The sequence below is a fragment of the Myotis myotis genome, unplaced genomic scaffold (genome assembly GCF_014108235.1).
Source record: "Myotis myotis isolate mMyoMyo1 unplaced genomic scaffold, mMyoMyo1.p scaffold_m19_p_2, whole genome shotgun sequence".
Classification (NCBI taxonomy): domain Eukaryota; kingdom Metazoa; phylum Chordata; class Mammalia; order Chiroptera; family Vespertilionidae; genus Myotis; species Myotis myotis.
The window spans coordinates 134,364,909-134,387,348 of NW_023416324.1; positions in this window are offsets into that span (position 1 = coordinate 134,364,909).

Sequence of the window (22,440 nt, forward strand, 5' to 3'; positions counted from 1 at the left end):
CTTCAACTGCTAGCATAAGGCCCACCTGTTACGGCCAAAGGTGATCCTGAGTGGGGGTGGTGAAAGGATTGAGAAAAGACAGACAAGAGAATGAAAGCTGGGTCTCGGTGGGACGCTGCTCCCTGATGAGGAGACAGCGCCAGCGCCCACAAGCTGTGTCTTTATTTTATAGCAAATGCCATGAGGCAAAGTAGGGGCGTTGATCACGTTTACAGCATTCTCATGAGTTCCAACCTCACTTAACTACATGCACCCAAACTCTATCACAAGGCACGTGGGGCAACGTGTTCGGACCATAGGTTCAAGCTTACAACCACAGCCGTTGGCTATGATTGTGCTGGGAGGGCCCTGCCCTCCAGCTGGGACTTGCACGTGGCAATGAGAGGACTCTGTCCTTTCATTAGTCCGAGGCTTGAACCTGGCCAAAACACTGTAGCCGTGCCCCACACCCACCCATGTTAAGCAGGGCAATCTGCTTTAATCAATTTAAAAATTTAAATGTAATCTCTTCTAAAAACACTTGGTATCCAGTGGCCCATCCAATTTGGCACACAAAATTAACCATTACAATCCTGTTGCTTATTTACTAGTGGTCTCACCATATATTTTTGGTATTTTTTAGTTCTCCCTTCACATGAAAAAAACAAAAAAATTACCTGATGTAAGTACATAAACATTATGTTTACTCTACTTCTGAATTATTTTGTCTGTTAGTAAATCAGGTTATATATTTATGAATTAATTGTTCTTTTCCTCAGAGTACCTTGATTCCAAAGGAGCACTTTGTGTATTTCAAGTTAAAACTTAATAAAATTTTCAATATTTCTCCCTCTTTATCAAAGTCTATTCCTCAGTTTATAAATTGCCTTCTCAAGATAAATGTTTTATAAATTAATGAGTGAATGCTTAGAAAAAAAGCATATATTTATATAATAAATTGATAAGTCATACATCACACAGAGTTGTAATATCATAAGTGTTGTTCTATGATATTATTGCTTTATTTAAATAAATATGTATAAATAGAATTAAAATATGCTAAAGCTAGCATTCTAAGTTATCTGTTTTAAAATGATTCATATAGTTAAAATTTTAAAAGTTCTATTAATATGTTTTATCAATAAAAACTATATATAATAAACTGCTACATGTTAACTACATATAGAATCAAGTTAGAAAACAAAATGAAAAATGCGAAAGGATTTGGCTTGGCTAGGAAGCTTCTTATTTCAATGACCAAAACCTTAAATGTTAAACTTGCATCAGGAAGAAGGCACTCAGGCTTGAAGTTCAAAAAAGCAATTTTACATATAAAACTGTGAATAGCATGGAATGCAGAAAACAGGTTTGACTAGATGTTATTTATAAACAGTGAATATCTAGAATCCTTATGACAGTGATGGGAAGACCCACCCCTGACTCTAATAGGAAAGTTCCTTGTAAATAAAAATTGTATAGCAAAACCTGGTAATTCATGCCGTAGACAATTTGGCTCAATGAATAGAGCATTGGCCTGTGGACTGAAGGGTCCCTGGTTTTGATTATGGTCAAGGGCACATGCCCGGTTGCAGGCTCAACCCCTAGTAGGGGGCTTGCAGAAAACAGCCAATCAATGACCCTCTCTCATCATTGATGTTTCTATCTCTCTCTCCTTCCTTCCTCTCTGAAATAAATAAAAATATATTTTAAAAAAACACTTGGTAATTCATAATGATCACACAAAATAAATTAATTTGGGAATATAATCTCTCAGGATTAATGTTTTCTAGATTAAATTCTTTATTAGAGATATTTAAGTCCAGATGAGCAGCAAAATAATTGTAATTCTGTAACAAACTTCTTGTATAAAAGGTTTAGACACTCCTCAGATATGAAAGTCTTATGATAGAAATACAAAGTTTAATCTAAGATTAACTCTATCAATATTTAAAGAGAAATAATTTGCTTCTGTTCAATTATAATATTGAAAATAATTTTAATATATTTTGGTAATTTAGATAATTTTAGAGACTCCAGGCAAAATTTTTATAAAATACTAGAGGCCCGATGCATGAAATTTGTGCATGGGTTAGGAGGGATCCCTCAGCCCAGCCTGTGCACTCTCTCAATCCAGGACCCCTTGGGGGTTGTCCAACTTACAGTTTAGGTGTGATTGGGCCTAAACTGGCAGTCAGACATCCCTCTCACAATCCAGGACTGCTGGCTCCTAATCACTCACTTTCCTGCTCACTCCTAACCACTGGCCTGCCTGCCTAATTGCCCCTAATCACTCTGCCTGCCTGCCTGATCACCCCTAACCACTCTGGCTGCCTGCCTGATTGCCCTTAACCGCTCACCTGCCTGCCTGCTCAGTACACTTCATAGCGACCAGTCATTCCACAGTTCAGTCGATTTGCATGTTACCCTTTTAATATATAGGATTTTATGAAAGACTAACATGTCATTGAAGCATCTATTTTTCTGACAGTTGAATGAAATGATTTGATAATAGGAAATCTGATGATTAATTAAATATATTAATATTAATAAATATTTACATTTCTTGAGTAATAAGTTTTTAAACTTTCTTATTAGTTGGAGGATATTTTTCCAAGCACATCACCTGAGGTTTATTTGAATATTTGCCACCATGACTACCTTTCCAGATTCATGTTATTCTTCTTAAAATCAAGTCTTCACAGAGAGCATTCATTGCTCCATAATTACCACATAACAAGTACTCATTTTCAGTGATCTCTACCAGAGGAAATAATTCTTCCCATTCTATATACCCTGTTTCTCCTTTACTTTTGCTCAGCCTTTACAGTAAGCAGCCTTGGTGAGACATTCAGTAATCAGCCTTCTCTCCATCCTGTCCTTCCCTGCACGGTACCGACCGCCTGCTGGCTGCACCATGCTCAAATGTTATGTCTTACTTAACTCAGTGATGGCTGCAACAAAATGTGAAAATTACTAAAATAGAGTTTTCTTGCACTACCCTGAAGAAATCTGTATCTGGAAGATGAGAAAATAATTACATATATGAACTCATATGAAAGTACTATAAAATAATAGAAAAGTAACTGACAGACAGTGTATAGCCTGCATGCTGTCAAGAAGTACAAAAGAGTACAAAGGGGACAACAATTATTTATTTCTTTTTCCAAAAGGAATAAAGATTCACAATCACCAAAGGAATAAAATCAGTTCTACATAAGAAAAAAAAATGTGTGTGTGTGTGTGTGTGTGTGTGTGTGTGTGTATTTGAGGAGGGATGCATATTCAAATACATGGAGTTAAAACCTAACCGGTAACCAGTTACATAGGTAAGTACCCTTCTCCAGCACCCAAATAGCTAAGTGACATTTAACCAAGAATTCTTTTATTTTTGTAACTAATCTAAAAAATATTATGTAACCATTCACTTTCTGTAAAAATCACTGTTGTGAGTCAACCTTTCATTGGACTGCTGAAAGCCAATTAAAAAGTTATCTATTGATATATATTATCAATTTTCCTTACAAATATGTTTTAAAATGTACAGATGTTTTTGGGTTTGTGATGAAAGAAATAATTGAGTTGGACTTCATTAAAATTAAAAACTTCTACTCTGTGAAATACATTGTCAAGAGAATGAGAAGACAAACCACAGAAGGGAGAAAATATTTGCAAAAGGCATACCTAATAAAATGCTATTATCCAAAATATAAAAATAACTATTAAATCAATACTAAGTAAATGAAAACCTCTATTTAAAAAAATGGTCAAAAGATCTGAACAGACACCTGACCAAAGAATATATACTGATAGCAAGTAAACAAATGAAAAGATGCTCAGCATCATATGTGATTTGGGAATGACAAGTTAAAACAACACTTAGATATAAATACACAGCAATAGAAAGGCTAGAAATGGAAATATTACAACACCAAGTGATAATAGGGATATGTATCAACAGGAACTAACATACATTGCTGGTGGGGATGCAAAATAGTGCAGCCACTATGATAGACATTTAGGCCGTTTCTTACAAAATAAAACATATTTTACTACATGATCCAACAATCAGGTTTCTTGGTATTTATTCAAGTGAATCAGAAACATGTTAATACAAAAACCTGCATGGGATATTTATAGTAGCTTTATTCATAACTAGAGACCTGGTGCACGAAATTCATACACTTGGCGAGGGGCAGTCCCGCATCCCAGATTGCAAGAGGGGGCAGGCCAGGCTGAGGGACCCCACCAGTGCACTATCAGGGCCGGGGAGGGAAGCAGGAGGTTGGTCAGCCAGGGAGGGACCACAGGAGGGCCCTCTGCACTCTATTGGAACTTCTAATTAGCTTTTAATGGAAACATAAATAAAAATAGGCAGACAAGGATAATCAATTGTTTGCAGAATAGCTCTAATATAAAAGAAAGAACAAAATAGAGCCCTGTTTTATTCTTTCTTGTTGCTGGGGTCCCGCTGGGGACCCGCAGCCTTGTTGCTGGGGTCCAGACAATTGAGACTGAGCAAGATTGTCAAGCAACAAGCTAACCTACCAGTTGGAGCACCTGCCCCCTGATGGTCAGTGCACATCATAGCAACTGGTCAACCAGTTGACTGTGCCTGGCAGTCAGTGTACATCATATCGAGCGGTAGAGCAGCCTTAGCATATCATTAGCATATTACACTTTGATTGGTTGAATGGCAGACCAGATGAGTGGACACTTAGTATATTAGGCTTTTATTATATAGGATTTCCAAAACTTAAAAGTGACCAATATGCCCTTCAATAAGTGAATGGATAAACAAACTGTAGTACATACAGAGAATGGAATATTATTCAGTGCTAAAAAGTGAAATACCAACCTGTGAAAAGTTATGGAGGCACCTTAAATGTATATTATTAAGTAAAAGAAACTATATGATTCCAGCTATATGACTTTCCGGAAAAGACAAAGCTATGGAGACAGTAAAAAGGTCAGTGGTTTCCAGGATGAGAGGGAGGTAGGAATGAATAGGCAGAACCCAGAGGACTTTTAGAGCAGTGAAAATATTCTGTGTGATATAAAGGTGGACACAAGTTGTTATAAGCATGTCAAAACCCACAAAATGTACAATATGAAGAGTGAAGTCTAATGGAACCTAAGGACTTTGGGAGGCAATGATGTGCCAGTATAGGGTCATCAATTGTGACAAAAGTCCACTTGAGTGTGGCATGTTGCTAGTTGGGGAGGCTCTGAATAGGTGAGGTCAGGAGGTATAGGACAACTTGGCTTAATTTTGCTGTGAACCTAAAACTGTTCAATAAATAAAAGTATACTAAAAATTAGATCCAAACTAAGTAAGTTATTTTTCCAGATACCTAAATCCTAATGTGATTTTTCTTTAAATACATGGACTCTTGATAAACAGTCACAATCACTAATGTATCCAATATATGATTGCTGCTCAACAAAATGGTAACTGGTATGTTTAATTAAATGTAAATGCATTATATCCCAACACCTGGGATAGTTATTGTCCAAATAACTATTAAAAATAAAATAAAATAATATCCATGCCTCACGCATTTTAATTTTTATAAAAAGGAATATACCAACATGTTATTTACTAATATTGTTTGACTCTGTTTTCATGGATTGATGGGAGATTGTTTATTTTTCTATATTAAGGTATTTATTTCTAGTTTATGCGGATTGGGTCTATTTTCATAATTTTCTTGGTTAATAGAGTTAACAATTATTATCTATATACTTCTACTATATCTGTATTTATTATTATTGGTCCAGTATAACAATAGAAAATATAACTTATTTTGCCTTTCTTTTCCATGATGCTTTTTACTGTCTATCATTTCCTCTGCTCTAATCATTTTTATCATTTTGTTTTTCCTTTAATCTGAATTAACAAATAAACATATTCGCATTGTTCTCCAAATATATATTTTGCCTCTCCTCCCCTCTTTCTCTCTTTTCTTCTTCCTTTATTCTTACCTGTAAGCTTTCCTAATATAATGGCCCAACTACATCTGTGTCATATGACCAAACAGGAAAATTACAAATCTTTGTATTTAGAGGATTCTAGAGAAATAGATGAGTCCCTGCCTAATCATGCTGTGTTTAATCCAATCAGCTAACAAGCCCTTTGCACTCTATTAGAACTTCTAATTAGCTTTTAATGGAAACATAAATAAAAATAGGCAGACAAGGATAATCAATTGTTTGCAGAATAGTTCTAATATAAAAGAAAGAACAAAACAGCCAAGTAGAAGCAATGATATTCTAACTAAATAGAGCTAAGAGAAAGGAAAATAAAATTATAAATAAATATATAACTACACAAGATCAGTGACGCTCTAATAAAGCAATATACAGAAACTCAAAAAAAATATTAGAAATTAGGAACAGACAGCAAAAGTTAAAAAGCAATAGAATTAGAATTTTCATTTCCAAAAAGAAGGAACAGACATACTTTTGCCTGCCTACCCTCTAAGTACAAATAAAAATTCTGGATGTTCCATATAAGATGAATATATAGACACTGGAAGATGGAAAGAAGTCAACAATCACTAGGAATCTTATGTCTCAAAAAAACAAAATGAAAAAAGAAACTAGAAACACAGAGTTAAGCACAATTTTTTTTTTTTTTTTTAAAGCCAGTGGATCTGGGAAGAGGCAGCACAGCTTAGGAAGACAGAAAACTTTCAGGAAGAACTTTCCTAGCTAGCTAAACAGAGAAGAGGAAAAACTGTACCTGGACTCTTAGCCATGCCACCGAATACCAAGGAGGCAGCCTAGACTTGCCTACTTTCCAGGCTGTAGCAAGGAGTCCTAATCCCCCCACCTCCAATGTGGTATCAGTGAACCTGGAATAGAAAGCTGGAACTTTCATCCCCAGTGGGTCTAACAAGCCCCCAAGGTACCAGTAGAGATCATGTGGTGAACCTAGATTTCCACCTACATTAGACAGTAAGAGTAGTTTCCTCTCCTTCTGGCATCACGTCAGAGGGGCCTATAGAAGGCCCATTCACCATTATGGAGGAGTAAGGAGGACACTCTCCCACCCCAACTTCTGCCTATGGTCACTCTCCCACCCCAACTTCTGCCTATGGTCAGTGAAGGTTATGTGGGGAGCTGTAATGAGGCACCCATACCCTTCCCAGTCAAGGAGCTATCAGAGGAGGATTAGTGATGAGCCAGAATCCCACTGAGGAATAATGAGGGCCCCTAACCACTCTCCTGCCTGCCTGATCGCCCCTAACGCCTCTGCCTCGGCCCCCGCCACTGCGGCTTCTTCCGGAAGGATGTCCGGAATGATGTCCAGAAGGTCTTGGGCCATCCAGTATAATTAGCATATTACGCTTTTATTATGATAGATTTATTTATTTATAATTTTTTGAGGATGACAACAAATTGTGTGAGAACAGCCGAGTTTTAGAATCCTGGAGATATAATCTTACCTAATAATAGACAAACATGCAAATTGGTAACAGTCTGCTACGCCCACCAGCCAATCAGAGTGACTATGCAAATTAACCCAACAAAGATGGCGGTTAATTTGCCTGGGTCCCAGGAACATTATCGGCACCCAGGTCACTGCGAGGTAGGCCCTGTGTGGGCCCTGAGCCAGGGGGCTCCTGGGCAGGGCCAACCCTGTGATTGGAGCTGAGAGGGCCTCTGCCCAAGCCTAAGGCCTCACCACAGGGGGCCCCTGCCTGGGCCTAAAGCCAGCGATCGGTGTGAACTACAGAGGAAACATCTTTTCTGACCACTCATTGGCTAAGCTCCCTGTATGCCACTGGTAATATTCTTAGTAACTTGGGTAATAAGAATCCAAAAAGGTGATCTAGGGTTTTTCACCACACTCCTGGAGAAAAAAATGAATGTCCTCTGCTGGAGGGCTAAGAAATGTCATATCCTGCCCTAGCTGGTTTAGCTCAGTGGATAACGCCTTGGCCTGCTGACCGCAGGGTCTGGGGTTCAATTCTGACCAAGGGCATGTACCTAGGTTGCAGGCTCTTCCCTGGCCGGGGCCCAGGTCAGCGCTTATGCAGGAGGCAACAATCAAAGTGTTCCTCTCACTTTGATGTTTCTCATGTCTTTCCCTTTCTCTTCCACATTCTCTAAAAATCAGTGGAAACATATCCTCATGTGAGGCTAAAAAAAAAAAAGAAAGAAAGAAATGTCATATCCTATGAAAGACACATCTTGAAAATGCCTAAAGAAAGTTGTCATTTTTTTATGGTGAAGGGACTGGAGTCCATTTTGATGAAAACACCTTGGTGGCTGCGGTGACTGGCAGTGGCTGCAGCAGCAGGGTGATGGGGCTGGTGCCTTCCCCTGATCAGCCCGGTTGCCTCCCACAAAGGGAGGCCAGACTGTGGCTTAGGCCCTATCCCCAAGGGGAGCAGGGAGCAGGCCTAAGCTGTCAGTAGGACATCCCCTGAGGGCTCCCAGTATGTGAGAGGGGGCAGGCTGGGCTGAGGGACACCCTCCTCCCCTCCCCGCCAGTGCACAAATTTTGTGCACCAGGCCCCTAGTCACAAAATAAAATTGTAGTAACAGAGCATATACAAAGTTATTTCCAATAATCCCCTCATTTTAAAAACCTATGATAAGAAATTACAGAATCTGCTTGATAGTACACAGATACAGCCCTGAAATATTTCATTAGTTTTCAAAATGTTTAAATTCTGATTATCAACTCTGCTTTGTTAACACAAAAAAATGACCACATATTGTGACCCTGACCTTTCAAAAATAAAACTAGCTTCTATCCTGCTTATCTCCAATTTAGCCCATATAAGCAACACAGTTTACTTTTAGTTATATTGGTATAACCCAATGACTCTTTAGCAATTATAGACATTTTTTTAAGCATCTTTCTAAATTACTAATGCAGGATTGGTAAAGGCAAGAAAATGTTAAATTTCACATATTGTCATGTTACCTGAGCTAAATTATCCTATATGATAAAAGCCTAATATGCTAAGTGTCCAGTCATCTGGCCAGCCATTCAACCAATCAAAGCGTAATATGTTAATGATATGTCAAGGCCACTCAACCTCTTGCTATGACATGCACTGACCACCAAGGGGCAGACAGTCGGCTGGTTGACCAGTCACTCTGATGTGTTTTGACCACTGGGGGGCAGACACTCTGACCAGTAGGTTAACTTGCTGCTGGGGTCCAGCTGATTGGGATTGAGTGAGATGGGCCAGATATGCCCTGGAGCCTTCCTGCAGTCCCTGCTTGGCTGGACAACCTCCCGAGTCCCTCCCTGGCCCTGATTGTGCATCAGTGGGATCCCTAGGCCTTGCCTGTGCCCTCTCACAATCCAGAACCCCTCGGTGAATGTTGAAGAGCCAGTTTCAGCCTGATGGCAGAATGAATGGCTGTTATGATGCACACTGACCACCAGGGGGCAGACAATCAACACAGGAGCTGCCCCCTGGTGGTCAGTGTGCTCCCACAGGGGAGCACCACTCAGCCAGAAGCCAGGCTTATGGGAAGGGGCCTAGGCCATCAGTCAGTCATTCCCCAAGGGCTTTCAGACTACAAGAGGGTGTAGGCCAGGCTGAGGGACACCCCCCCACCCTGAGTGCATGAATTTCGTGAACTGGGCCTCTAGTTGAACATATAAGTTTTAACAGTTCCAAGGCCTCTGTTACTCACATTGTTGTTTGTGTTAATACATACATATTCTCTTTATATTATGTTGATGAAATAACAGAATAGCTGTGACAATCAAAGCATTAATTCATTTTTCTTCAAAATTAAATTCATAGAATTTTGGGGTCATATGAACAGAATTGTTCTTTATTTAGGTGCATGTATAGAATATATGAGATAAACACACATGGTTTAGTTTTCCAGGCATAACTATGCACTTTGGAAAGAGATGAATTAGAAAGTACACCTGGTGTACTACTACTTATAAATTGTAGTCTATTTCACATACAAAATATTGATCTTCTTACTCATATCACAATTTTAAAAATGAGAAATTTTGCTCTTTAATCTCCAAAATCAAATGTGGTAAAATCACAAAGAAACTTGTCCAGCATTGTCAAAACCCTGGTCATTTTAGAGAAATATATCTGAATAAATTTCATCTGAAATTTGAACTATAATGTGATGGTAGTTGTTGTTTTTCTTTGTTTGTTTGTTTTCTGACAGCAAACATAACAACTTTCTGTTCCTGATCATATTATACCTAATGTTTTAAATACCAGGCTAAGTTTAAATGAACCACATCAAAACAATGGCATTAGTTTGAATTCTGACCCTAAGGAAATGCCCTTAAAATGCGATTTTTAGGAGCTTCCCCTTATTAGTTTAATGAATGCCTTAGCAGGCTCTCTCCATTGACTCTTCATAAATAACTCTTGCCCAGCTTAACCCCCTTTCTTGAACTACCCTTCAAAAGGTTGCAGGTAGCTAGTGGCTTTAATACCTTTTTCTGTCACTGATGATTAGTACATACTGTTGAGCTTAGCCAATTAAGCAATGATATATTTTCATGAATTTATAATTTCAACCAGAGGATACACTAAAGGATAAATGTTTTCTTATATACTTGATTATACCACAAAGTAATATTAAAGTTTAGGGGTTTCCCATACATAATAAAAATATGGCTATTAGTATGTCTATGATTCTATATTTTGAGGACTATAAACAAAACAACTTTTAATGACTAATAAAAAATTGCATTCTCTTCTATTTCAATTTTTCAGTAACTTATCAAGAAAATACATTGCTTTTTTTATCGTGTCCAAACGTATGACACATAGTGTTAAAAATATCACAATTTTCACACAATTTTAAAAATCTAAAGGTACTTGGAATGAAGCTTTCAACTTTTGAAAGTAATGACTGTTTTAAATTTATTGTTACCAATTTGGTCAATAAAATTACAACCAACACTTTACAAACCAGTATTTTATGGAAACTGAATATATCATAAAAAGGAGTAGTTACTGGTAACAGATTTCAGATGGCACGTAAGAAAGAAATAGGAAACATCAAGTTGAAACACCATCAAGTTGAAACAACATGAGTATTGATGGAAAATAAAATTTATTTAGCTTGAGACTGGTAAGCAAGGGACTAGATGGTAGATATTGGAGAGAGAGGACAGTTGAATCTTATTGGTCATGATGAGTACTTTAGGTTTTTCTTTTAATTCAATGAGAATTCATTGAACAGGAAATTGACATGAACTGATTTACACTTTATAAATAATTTAGGGATATTTAAATGTAATTATTTTCCATGTAATTCAAAATACTTTATTTTTATAAGCAATTATTCTGTGATATGGCCCATAGACTTCACAAAACTTCAAGAGAAATGTTAAGACTGCCTAGGTGAATTAGGAGTTTGGAGAAACATCACACATGGAAGGAGTAAAACAAAAATAAACTAAAAAATTACTGTGGAACATCAGAAATGAGATAATGATTGTTTGGCCTAAGTGGTGGCACTATAATTAGATATAAATGGATAGATTTAAAATATAAAGAAGTAATGCCAAAGCACTTGCTAGTGGGTTGAATGTGAAGGTGAGGGGAAAATCAAGTATAACTCAGACTTTTTAAAAAAATATATCTTTATTGATTTCAGAGAGGAAGGGAGAGGGAGAGAGAGATAGAAACATCAGTGATGAGAGAGAATCATTGATTGGCTGCCTCCTGCATGCCCCCCAATTGGGATTGAGCCTGAAACCTGGGCATGTGCCCTTGACCAGAATCAAACCCGGGACCCTTCAGTCCACAGCTCTACTCTCTATCCACTGAGCCAAACCAGCTAGGGTGACTTACAGACTTTTGTTGTGAGCAGTTGTGTGGTCATACTTATGAAGTATTCTTTCCATAAATTATGAGTCCTACTTAAAATTTACTCTTTCTTTTCTTAAAAGAAAATAAGTTTTCTTGACATGTCTTTAAATAAAAATTGAACAGTTAAAATATAAATTTTGTGAACAGAATATTTCTCGATATTCTAAAATGATTAGAACTAGAACAACATGATCGGATGTGATGGTACTCAGATTCTGGTTATTATTTATGGCTAGTTCATTTCAATGGAATTTTTATATCAGAATTGGCACATTTGAGTTAGTTAGAAAATAAACATATCTACATAAAATTATGTAAATCTGTCTGTCTTTTCAGTTACACATTCAATTATTTTATACTTGATATCTAGCAATCACATAGTTCTTTCCATTGATTACTGGTATTTGTATTTATCTTAAAAATTTACATTTACCATTAGAATATTATTTTTTTCTTTTTTCAAATAGGAAGAAATCACAGGTGCCAATAGACATTTAATTTTAAGTGGTATTTCACAAGGGAGAGCTGAGAAAAGCTAGAAGTCAATTATAAAGTTAAGTGTTAATGCATTTAACAGAGGAGACACAGAGGGGTAATTAAAGACAAAAATCAGAGATGAGAAAGGAAATACAAGGAGATTTTTTTAAAAAGAGATAGGAATGGGCAGTTAGCAGCAACCAGATTTCTCTCACACACAAAAAGATGTAGACTGTAATGATGATGAGCCACAATGACAGGTGTGACAGGTACAACACAGTGATGGCGATATTTACAGTGGTGCATTACACCTGTAGGCAAAATTTTGAAATAGGCCAAGTGTATTTTCAGTGCCCTCTCACCTCCCTTCCAGCATCCCTGGATCCAACTTGAAGAACTCAGTGTCCTTGCTCTGACCTCTTGATGTCTATGCTTTTTCTGCCCTGGTTTTCATGAAAGTCAGCAATTTTTGGTCAACGTTACCTAGCTGCCATAGTCATTACACTGGCCTGTATTACATTAATTCAGGCCCTGACCCCTTCATAATCAGCTAATTTGGGAAACTACACTCATTGCTGCTAATGGCTAAATGTGTTAAATGTCTCAATGTCATACTTGTATCTCTCTTCACGTATCCAGTGACAAAATAACTAGTCCTACAGGATGATGATTAGAGCAAGAAATGGGGACAGAATGTCAGTCTAGCAAGTGAGATTAACTGTAGCAGTGTGGCTTTCTGAGAATGTAGAAATTACATCAGGTAGGTGTTTGCTGAGCATACATATACATAATAGTGGCCAGTGAAATATCATCATGCTCCATTGTGCGCCTGCCCAACTAAGAGAGATTGAGGAAAAAGTACAATTTATAAGTTCTACCTTTTGGATAATTAGTCTGTCAGTGGTGAGATGAATTATATGAGAAACATAGTAAAGAAAAGGATTAGTATAAATTTTCCTAGAAAAATAATCAGAATAGATACAGTAATTTTTTAAAAGCTTCATTTATACTAATTAAAATTCAAAATTTTATTAAAATTTGCATTTTACACTGAAACTGTTTATTTGATGACACAGGTTTACCAAGCAAGAAAAATTCCAAGTTTATTTTTTTCAAACTATTATATCATAACTAGAGGCCCGGTACAAAAATTAATTCACCAGTGAGGTCCCTTGGCCTGGCCTGCAGGATCTGGCCAAAACCAGGTCTCTGACATCCCCCGAGGGGTCCCAGATTGCGAGAGGGCACAGGCCAGGACGAGGGACCCCACCGGTGCATGATTGGGGCCAGGGAGAGATACGGGAGGTTGACCAGCCAGGGAGGGACCGCAGGAGGGCTCCAGGGTGTGTCCAACCCATCTTGCTCAGTCCCAATTGGCTGGACCCAGCAGCCAGCTAACCTACTGGTCAGAGAACCTGCCCCCTGGTGGTCAGTGCATGTCACCGTGAGTGGTTGGGCGGTCTTAGCATACCAGTATCATTAGCATATTATGTTTTGATTGGTTGAACGGCTGACTGGATGAGCGGACACTTAGCATATTAGGCTTTTATTATATAGGATAAACCAGCTCTGAGATGCTTACATATAACTGAATGAATAAAATAAAATTGAATGTCAATGTTTTACAGAATAACACTTTATATTAGGCTAAGAAATATTGTAAATGCTATTAATGTGTAAATTAATCCTTAAAAATGCATTGTAGCCCAGCCAGTATGGTTCAGTAGTGGAGCATCAACCCAGGAATTAAGTGGTCCCTGGTTCCATTCCTACTCAGGGCACATGCTAGGTTGTAGGGGCATCCCAGTAGGGGGCAGGAAGGAGGTAGCCTATTGATTTTTTTTTCTCATTGATGTTTCCATCTCTCTAGCCCTCTCCCTTCTTCTCTCTTAAAAAAAAATCAATAAAAATATATTTTAAAATGTATTGTATGTGTAATTTAATATAGTATTAAAGAAATTATTATTTAAATAACTAAAAAATGTCATTAGCTATGGCAAAATAAAATGAATAAAATATTTGATAAACTATAATTTTAAAAATCAGCTTGACCATTATATGAATAAGTCTTGTATTTATCAATAAAATTCTTATTTTTAAAATCTAATAATTTAGTTTTGAAATTGAATTGCCCAATTAGTTTTAATTCTTTATTATTTCACTGATTTTTATAAACATACTTTATCCCATTAGTTTGGAAACTATTTCTTACAAAATTTAACTTATTCATAAAAGCATTTACATAGGTCTAGGTGATTTATTTATAATAAATCATTTTTAAAAGGAAGCCGAAGCATGGGTAGTGGCAGAAAGTGCATCCATCATAATTTGGAAAGAAAATAAAATACTTATTGTAATTGTGTGATCCAAATAGAGATAGTTCCAGAGTGTTAAAGCGCTACCTAGTTTCTTCTTCTTGATACTTATAGTAAAATGCAAGAAAATAATTAAAGAAATAAAATTTCTATAGAAAGAATTGTTGAACATAAAATAGCAACAAGCTTTTGGAGTTGAAAATTCCCAGCCTCTCCAGGTGGCAAGAGAGTTTAAAATTAAGCAATGTCTTCTGAGAAAAAAACACACAAAAAACCCAAGGTATATTCAGGAAAACACAGTTGTATTTGTTTCCTATTTTTGCTGTAACAAATCACCATAAACCTAGAGGCTTCAAACAATACAAATTTAGTTTCTTACAGTTTGGATGTCAGAAATCCTAAATTGGTCTTACAGGTCTAAAATTAAGGTGTCACCAGAACACATTTCTTCTGAAGGCTCTAGGGGAGAACCTGTTCTTGCCTTTTCAACATCTAGAGCTGTCCTCAGTCCTTGGCTTATGACTACATCATTCTGACCTCTGGTTATGTCATCTTCCTTCTCTGGCTCTGACTCTCCTGGACAGCTATAAGGACTCTTGTAATTACAGTAGGCCTACCTAGATCATTCAGAATAAACTCCCCTCTCAAGACATTTCACTGAGTCACATCTGCAAAGTCCCTTTGCCATATAAAATAACATATCTACAGATTTTAGAAAATAGGACAAGGGCATTTTTTCAGGTTATTATTTTGTGGTATATTATAAGACCAAAATAGTCGAATAATAAAACCAAGGATGTGACTATGAAATTCCTTGTTAAAACCTCAGACATATATATGACAGTGCCGTGGGGAACTGATATACCAAATAATAGCTTCTAAGAGTACAATGTAGTATAGTTAAGCAGCCTAAAGAAAAGCACATGTGGAAAAATATTTATCTCAAAGTGTTATGGGTTCATTCAGCGAGATAGACCACCGACTCAGAATTTAAATTTAAGAGCTTTTATTAAGCTGGCCAGCTGACCACAGTCACAGCACCCTGCCGAAGCAAAGGTTGAACTGCAGCCCTGACTGCAAGAGATACAGCATTTTTATTTGCAAAAACCACAAAGTTACAAAGCCTTGTTTACACAATTAGTTCCAGACACAGTATAGTATCATTACCTTCCTATCTATGTGTTTTTAGGAACAGAGAGTACAGCATATGGAGAAGGGGCCATGAGACCGTATCTCAAGGCCTGACTTGATGTCAGTACCTTCCTATCTATGTGTTTTAGGAACAAACAGCACAGCATGACCCGTCTGGCCAAAGCGCCAGATATGCAGCCCAGCACATTCCCCACTGGTTTTATGTACACGAGTCAAATCATTGACCCTTTTAGGTCATTTTTGGAGAAGGAGTTATATTGACCCCCGAGGAGAATTAATTCTTTGCCGAATAAAGTCAGTGGGCCTGGAATGAGGGTCATGAATAATCTTCAGAGGGTCCGAAGAGTCCTGGGCTCTCTATTTTGCCTGGGCTGTCTCAAGCCAGGTGTGATGACGCCACATCAGGATCCCATCGACCTTGACTGCCGTGGGGGTGGTCCTTTCAGTCCTTAGGTGGCAAATTTCTTTACCCAAACAGAGTCACCAGGTTGGAAAAGATGAACCGGATACAGGCAGATCATCTCGGACAAGCTTCTGGTCTGCTTTCTGGGTAGACTGTAAAGTCTGAAAGAACTTGAGTAAACTGGTGAGATGAGTAGTTCAGGGTCTGGAAGAGTCACTAGAATCTGTAGAGGCCCCACTGGTTTTAGGGCAGCCTCCCGGGCTGCTTCGTCTGCAGCCTAGTTCCCTCTTGCTTCCGGGGAGTCCCCTGGTCTTTCATACATAGAGGTGGAAAGACTTAGTTACATCTGGTAGTGCCAATCGGCCTATCGTCCTTGCTCTCTGCTCATGTCTGTCTAACTGCCTCCTATATTACCTCAAGGATCCTGACTCTGAATTCTTTCAGGGAAAATGGGCCTTGAATTTTCTTCTGTAACTATTTAGAGCTGAGGAGGGTCAAAAGTTTCTCTCAGGTATGCAGCCAGATATGCAGCCCAGCACAAAAGCAATTTGTAGGTGTGGTTTTTGTCTAGTGAATTTAACCCAATAACATTCATAGGATATCCAAAAGGTTTTAAGAGAATTGCACTATACTGCCTGCTTGAGCTTAAAGTGACCATAAGAGAACAAGATGAAAAAAGTCCCATCAACAGTGCACAAAGGATCCCTTTTTTCCACATCCTTGTGAACATTGGATATAGCTTTTCTTGTTGATAATAGCCATGATACCAGGTCGGAAGTGGTATCTTATTGTGGTTATGGTTTGCATTTCTCTAATACTTAGTGATGCTGAGTATCTTTTTATGTACCTGTTCACCATTTGGGTGTCTTCTTTCAAAAAATGTATATTCAAGTCCTCTGCCCATTTTTAATCAAATTATTTGATTTTTTGTTATTGAGTTTTATTTATATATTTTGGATATTAACCATATATTCAATATATAGTTAGCAAATATTTTTCTCATTTTTTCATCTCTTCACTTTTGATTGTTTCTTTTGATGTGTAAAGGCTTTTTACTTTGATGTAGTCCCACTTATTTGTTTTTGCTTTTGTTGCTTCTTGTTGTTGTTGTTTTAATGTCATATCCAAAAAATTATTGCCATGACCAATGACAAGGAGACTCATCCCTACATTTTCTTGTAGGAGTTTTATAAGCAATATAGAGGTTGCTCAAAACAATAAAAATAGAACTGCCAACTACCATATGACCTAGTAATCAACTTACGAATATATGGAAATGAAAACAAACTTCAATGGACATCTACATTCCCATTTTTATTGTAACATTATTCACTAAAGCCAAGATATGGAATCAACCTAAATGCCTGTCAATGGATAAATAGATAAAGAAGATATGTTACACACACACACACACACACACACACACACACACACACACACACACAGGAATATTGGCAGTAAGAAAGAAGGAAATCCTGCCATTTGCAACAAGATGGAACTTGAGGACTAATTATGCTGAGTATGATAACTCTGTAATTCTATGATATTATGGATGTGTTAGCTAATGCAATATATAAATTTATAAAATGAATATGTTGTACACTTTAAACTTATACAATGTTATATGTCAATTATAACTCAACTTTAAAAAAGCAAAGAAGAAACAAAAAAAGTCTATTAGACATCAAAATTCTATAGGCAGTAATCAGGCTGAAGAAAAAAAGTCACTCAGCAAAAATGGGCTATATTTCATGAAAAAGGAGAAATTGCTCAGAGGGCAGGTCCAAGAACCACAGTGTATCATTCTTAGACTTTAAGCCCTAATCCATGAATTGGTAATGTATGCCACTATGGATTTCAGAAATAATAGATTTCAGAATTATATTATGGGACAGAGACTACTGTGTGTTTTCTATTTTCCCCTTTATGAATAAGGTCTATGTCAGTAATTCTATTACTATTTCATTATTGCATACCGAGTTTGGGGGTTTGGAGGAGAGAATGGCTTTAATAACTTGTGGCTTTAAGTCACAGGTTCTCAAGTCAAGAGGACCTGCATTCTAGGCACCATACCTGAGATGTTGTACCCACACTTAAACGTGTCTTCAAAGACAGATCCTGTATTTGAGCTGAAGTTGAAAATTGATGAGAATTTGGACAGAAGTGGATTTTACATAAGGGGGTAGACATGAATTATTGGAAAAGGGACTGGGCTAACCATTCTTCAAGGTGGCCTCTAGTGATTCTCACCCTGTTATATACTTGCTTCAGTAATTTTCTCCCACATTGAACAAGGATGATTTGCAGGCCTATTAGAGTTTCTGAACATGATGTTATATGACTTCTGAGGCTAGGTCCAAAAATACATGAAAATTTCTGCCTTGATCACCTGTGTTACTTGCTCTGGGAGAAGCCATTCAACATGTCATATGGGCATCAAAAAAGCCCTGTACAGAAACACACTTATAGAGAAACTAGAATTGTATTTCTCAAAAAAGGAAAAATTACTCTGATGCCAGATACAAGTGCCATAGTGTATCAGCCCTAGCCTTTGAGTCCTAATCAATGAACTGGCATTTTCAAAATTCTGTTTTCAGAGAAGTTTTCCTATCTTATCTTTGTCATTGTTGCAGTATGCCTAAAACAAACTATACATTCCTACCTAAGAAATCTGAGCTTAGCATATTGTTTTATCCATGATAGATGATTCACCAATGATACTAGTTAGAAAACTGCAACTTCCATTATTTTCAATTCTATTCATTGAGTATGTCTAGGAAAAACTGAGGCAATAAAAGTGTTGCTGGAATGATCTGGGTTTCATGAGATTTCATTATACATCAAATTTCAGAAACCTTCATATTATTTCCTCCGAGATATAACATTTTTTAAGCATTCATAAGTTTATATTATTTGCTTTATAGGCAAAAAATTCCAGGAATTAGAATGAGTACAATGAATTTCAATTTTCCAAAGTAAGATTTTAAAGGCAGTGATGGAATTTACATGGAAATGAATTTCTATTGCCTGCATATTGCACAAATATCTATAAAATATGCTAATTAAGGAAACTTTCAAGACAACAAACTATGAATAATCTCAATTTTCCTATCTGTATTGAGGTTCAATTATCTCACATAAAATGAAGAAAAGTATAATTTTCTACTGAAGTTACAATGAAAATTAAGGAAACCAATGTTTGTAACTTAGTGTCTAAAGTAGATTATAAAATATAAAAGGTAAAACCAGTTAGTTGTGTCCACAGAGGCCATACATCCATCAGTAAATATTTCACAGCTCAAAGTTTTGTTCTAAGTCTTTTAGACACAGCCTTTTCTCACAAACTAAGAATATTTCTGGTCTTTTGTATGGAATTTCTTTTTAAAATATATTCTACATTGATTTATTAGTTGTGTGCCAAATTATCAACATTCAAGAACTATAGGTTATGACTTTAAAGGAAATCTGAACAGAAATTTTTCCAGCTAGAAATTTTTCTCTTTGTAGTTACCTTACATTTGCAGCCAATTTGCAAACAAAAATGTGTTTGGGTAGAACATAACCTGAATAAATAGAGATAGTAAAATCATCTGAAAGTTTAGTATAATCGGGCTTACAAATTCTGAGGAAAAATCATAATATATTTGCCATAACAAATAAATAGGTCAAGTTCTTGGTCCAGGACACAACATTCTTGGCACACATTTTGTATTTATAAATTTGGTTTTTTATGTCCTGTGTTTATTGGCTACGAAGTTGAGATCATTCTGTGTACCCAAAGTTGTATCTAGAATCAGAATTACTAGGAGACAAACAACTAATATAATTAAATTTTCAATCTCTAAGTATTAACCAACATTTTCCTGACAGTCAGTCTTTCAGAACTGAAGCCTGAATATAATCTGATATTTTTTGTTTGTTTTTTGTGTGTGTGTTTTGTAAGTAATCTAGTAGTTTTTTCATGGGTGTATGTTGGTTACTCTTTCTCTTGCATTGCCACTCAGAATATACTGCATGATTTTCTTTTCACTAATTTTCTCTAGATTCAGTAAGCACTTTTGGGATAGCTACCCAGGTAATTTATCAAATCACTAAGTTGTCTTTTTTCTATTATATGTTTGATTATTGTTTTTTTCTTTATGCCAATAAGCTAACATTATAAGTTTGTATTAATTTTTGTCTTTATCTTCAGTGGCAGTCAACTCATTCTTAGAAGGCTTGTGTTACAGGCCTTACATTTATTGTTCTAACTTCCTAAAATGCCCGAGAATCATTGTTGCAATTTTCCTTAGTAAATGGATCATAATTTTGCTATTACATTTTGTTGTTATTGTTGTTAATCCTCACCTGAGGATATTTTTTTCCACTGATTTTTTGAAAAAGGGTGAAAGGGAAGGGGAGAGACCCAGAGAGAGAAACATGGATGTAGAGGAGACACATCGATTGGTTGCCTCCCGCATGCCATCAGGTATCTAGCCTGTAACCCAGGTACATGCCCTTGAGGGGAATACAACTCATGACCCTTAAGACTGGAGGCTGATGCTCTAACCACTGAGAAAACCAACTAAAGCTTGCTATCACATTTTCAATTTTAGGTTATCTACTTTTATTTGAGTTTTTGCATCTCAATAAGTTGTTATGAATCTTTGGTCTGCTGTCATTCTTCTAGGTATTGCTTTATGATGTCTCACATTCTTTTCATAGGAGTGATATTTTCTTGTCTCTTATTAACATAAATCTAATCTAAATACTTTTTCTTTATTTGATTAATTTGCGCAGCTTTTCCCACAAGTCATTAATATAATACTTCCATTCTCTTATTCTTCAAAATATATACCAGATTTTGGATTTTTTATATTTTCTCTGCTTCCTTATCTTTGCTAAAATATATGTCCCAAAAAACCAACCTTTGCCAAGAAAGGAAATATGCCACTATTTCTTTACTATTGCCACTATTCAATCTACAAACATTAATACATCTCTTAATGTAAAGTCTGGCATCTTTACTAAATTTACACAGGACAACTCCCCAAGTTTGGGTGCTATTGCTTCACTAGCCTGCCTTCTAGATATTTTAATTTGAAAAAATATTGCCTATGGCTCAGTCTGATTTTGCTTTTCCTATAAATTTTATGTGTTAGAGCTATAACTTCCAGATGAAAATCATGGCTAGCAGTCTCTACTCTGCATTCTGACAGATGGAATATCAATGAGGAAGTCTCAAAAAAGTTTTGCTAAGGTAAAAAACTAATAAGGATGAAAAGTATAATTCATTTCTAGTTACCCAGGATTTACAGTTGGTAAAATAATGCATCTCTAAACCAGAAATCAATAATATTTTGGGAAGGTTTGAAACTTTTTAACTACCACCAGGCAAACAATGCTTCCGTAATAAGGCAGTGTAACATCTACAAATCAGCAATTACGTTTCTTTTTTTTCAAATTTAATTTTATTGTTTAAAGTATTACAAATAGTAGTACATATGTCTCCTTTTTTTTCCCATTGACCTTCCGCCGGCCTCCCCTACCCACCGGCACATGCCCTCACCGCCTCCCCCCGCCCCCCAGTGTCTTCTGTCCATTGGTTATGCTTATATATATGCATACAAGTCTTTCAGTTGATCTCTTAACTCCCCCCCCAACCCAACACTCCCCAGCCTTTCTGCTATAATTTGACAGTGTGTTCAATGCTTCTCTGCTTCTGTATCTATCTTTTATATTCATCAGGTTATAATGGTCTTTATTGTCCATAAATGAGTGGGATCATGTGGTATTTTTCTTTCACTGCCTGGCTTATTTCACTTAGCATAATGCTCTCCAGTTCCATTCATGCTGCTGCAAATAGTAAGAATTCCTACTTTTTCATAGCAGCGTAGTATTCTACTGTGTAGATGTACCATATTTTTCTGATCCACTCATCTGCTGATGGGCATTTAGAATGTTTCCAAATCTTAGCTATTGTAAATTGTGCTGCTCTGAACATAGGGGTGCATATATCCTTCCTGATTGGTGTTTCTGTTTTCTTGGGATATATTCCTAGAAGTGGCATTACTGGGTCAAATGGCAGTTCCATTTTTAAATTTTTGAGGAAGCACCATACTGTTTTTACAGTGGCTGCACCAGTCTGCATTCGCACCAGCAGTGACGGAGGGTTCCTGTTTCTCCGCATCCTCTCCAGCACTTGATATTTGTTGATTTGTTGATGATAGCCATTCTGAAAGGTGTGAGATGGTACCTCATTATTGTTTTGATTTGCATCTCTCTGATGATTATTGACTTTGAG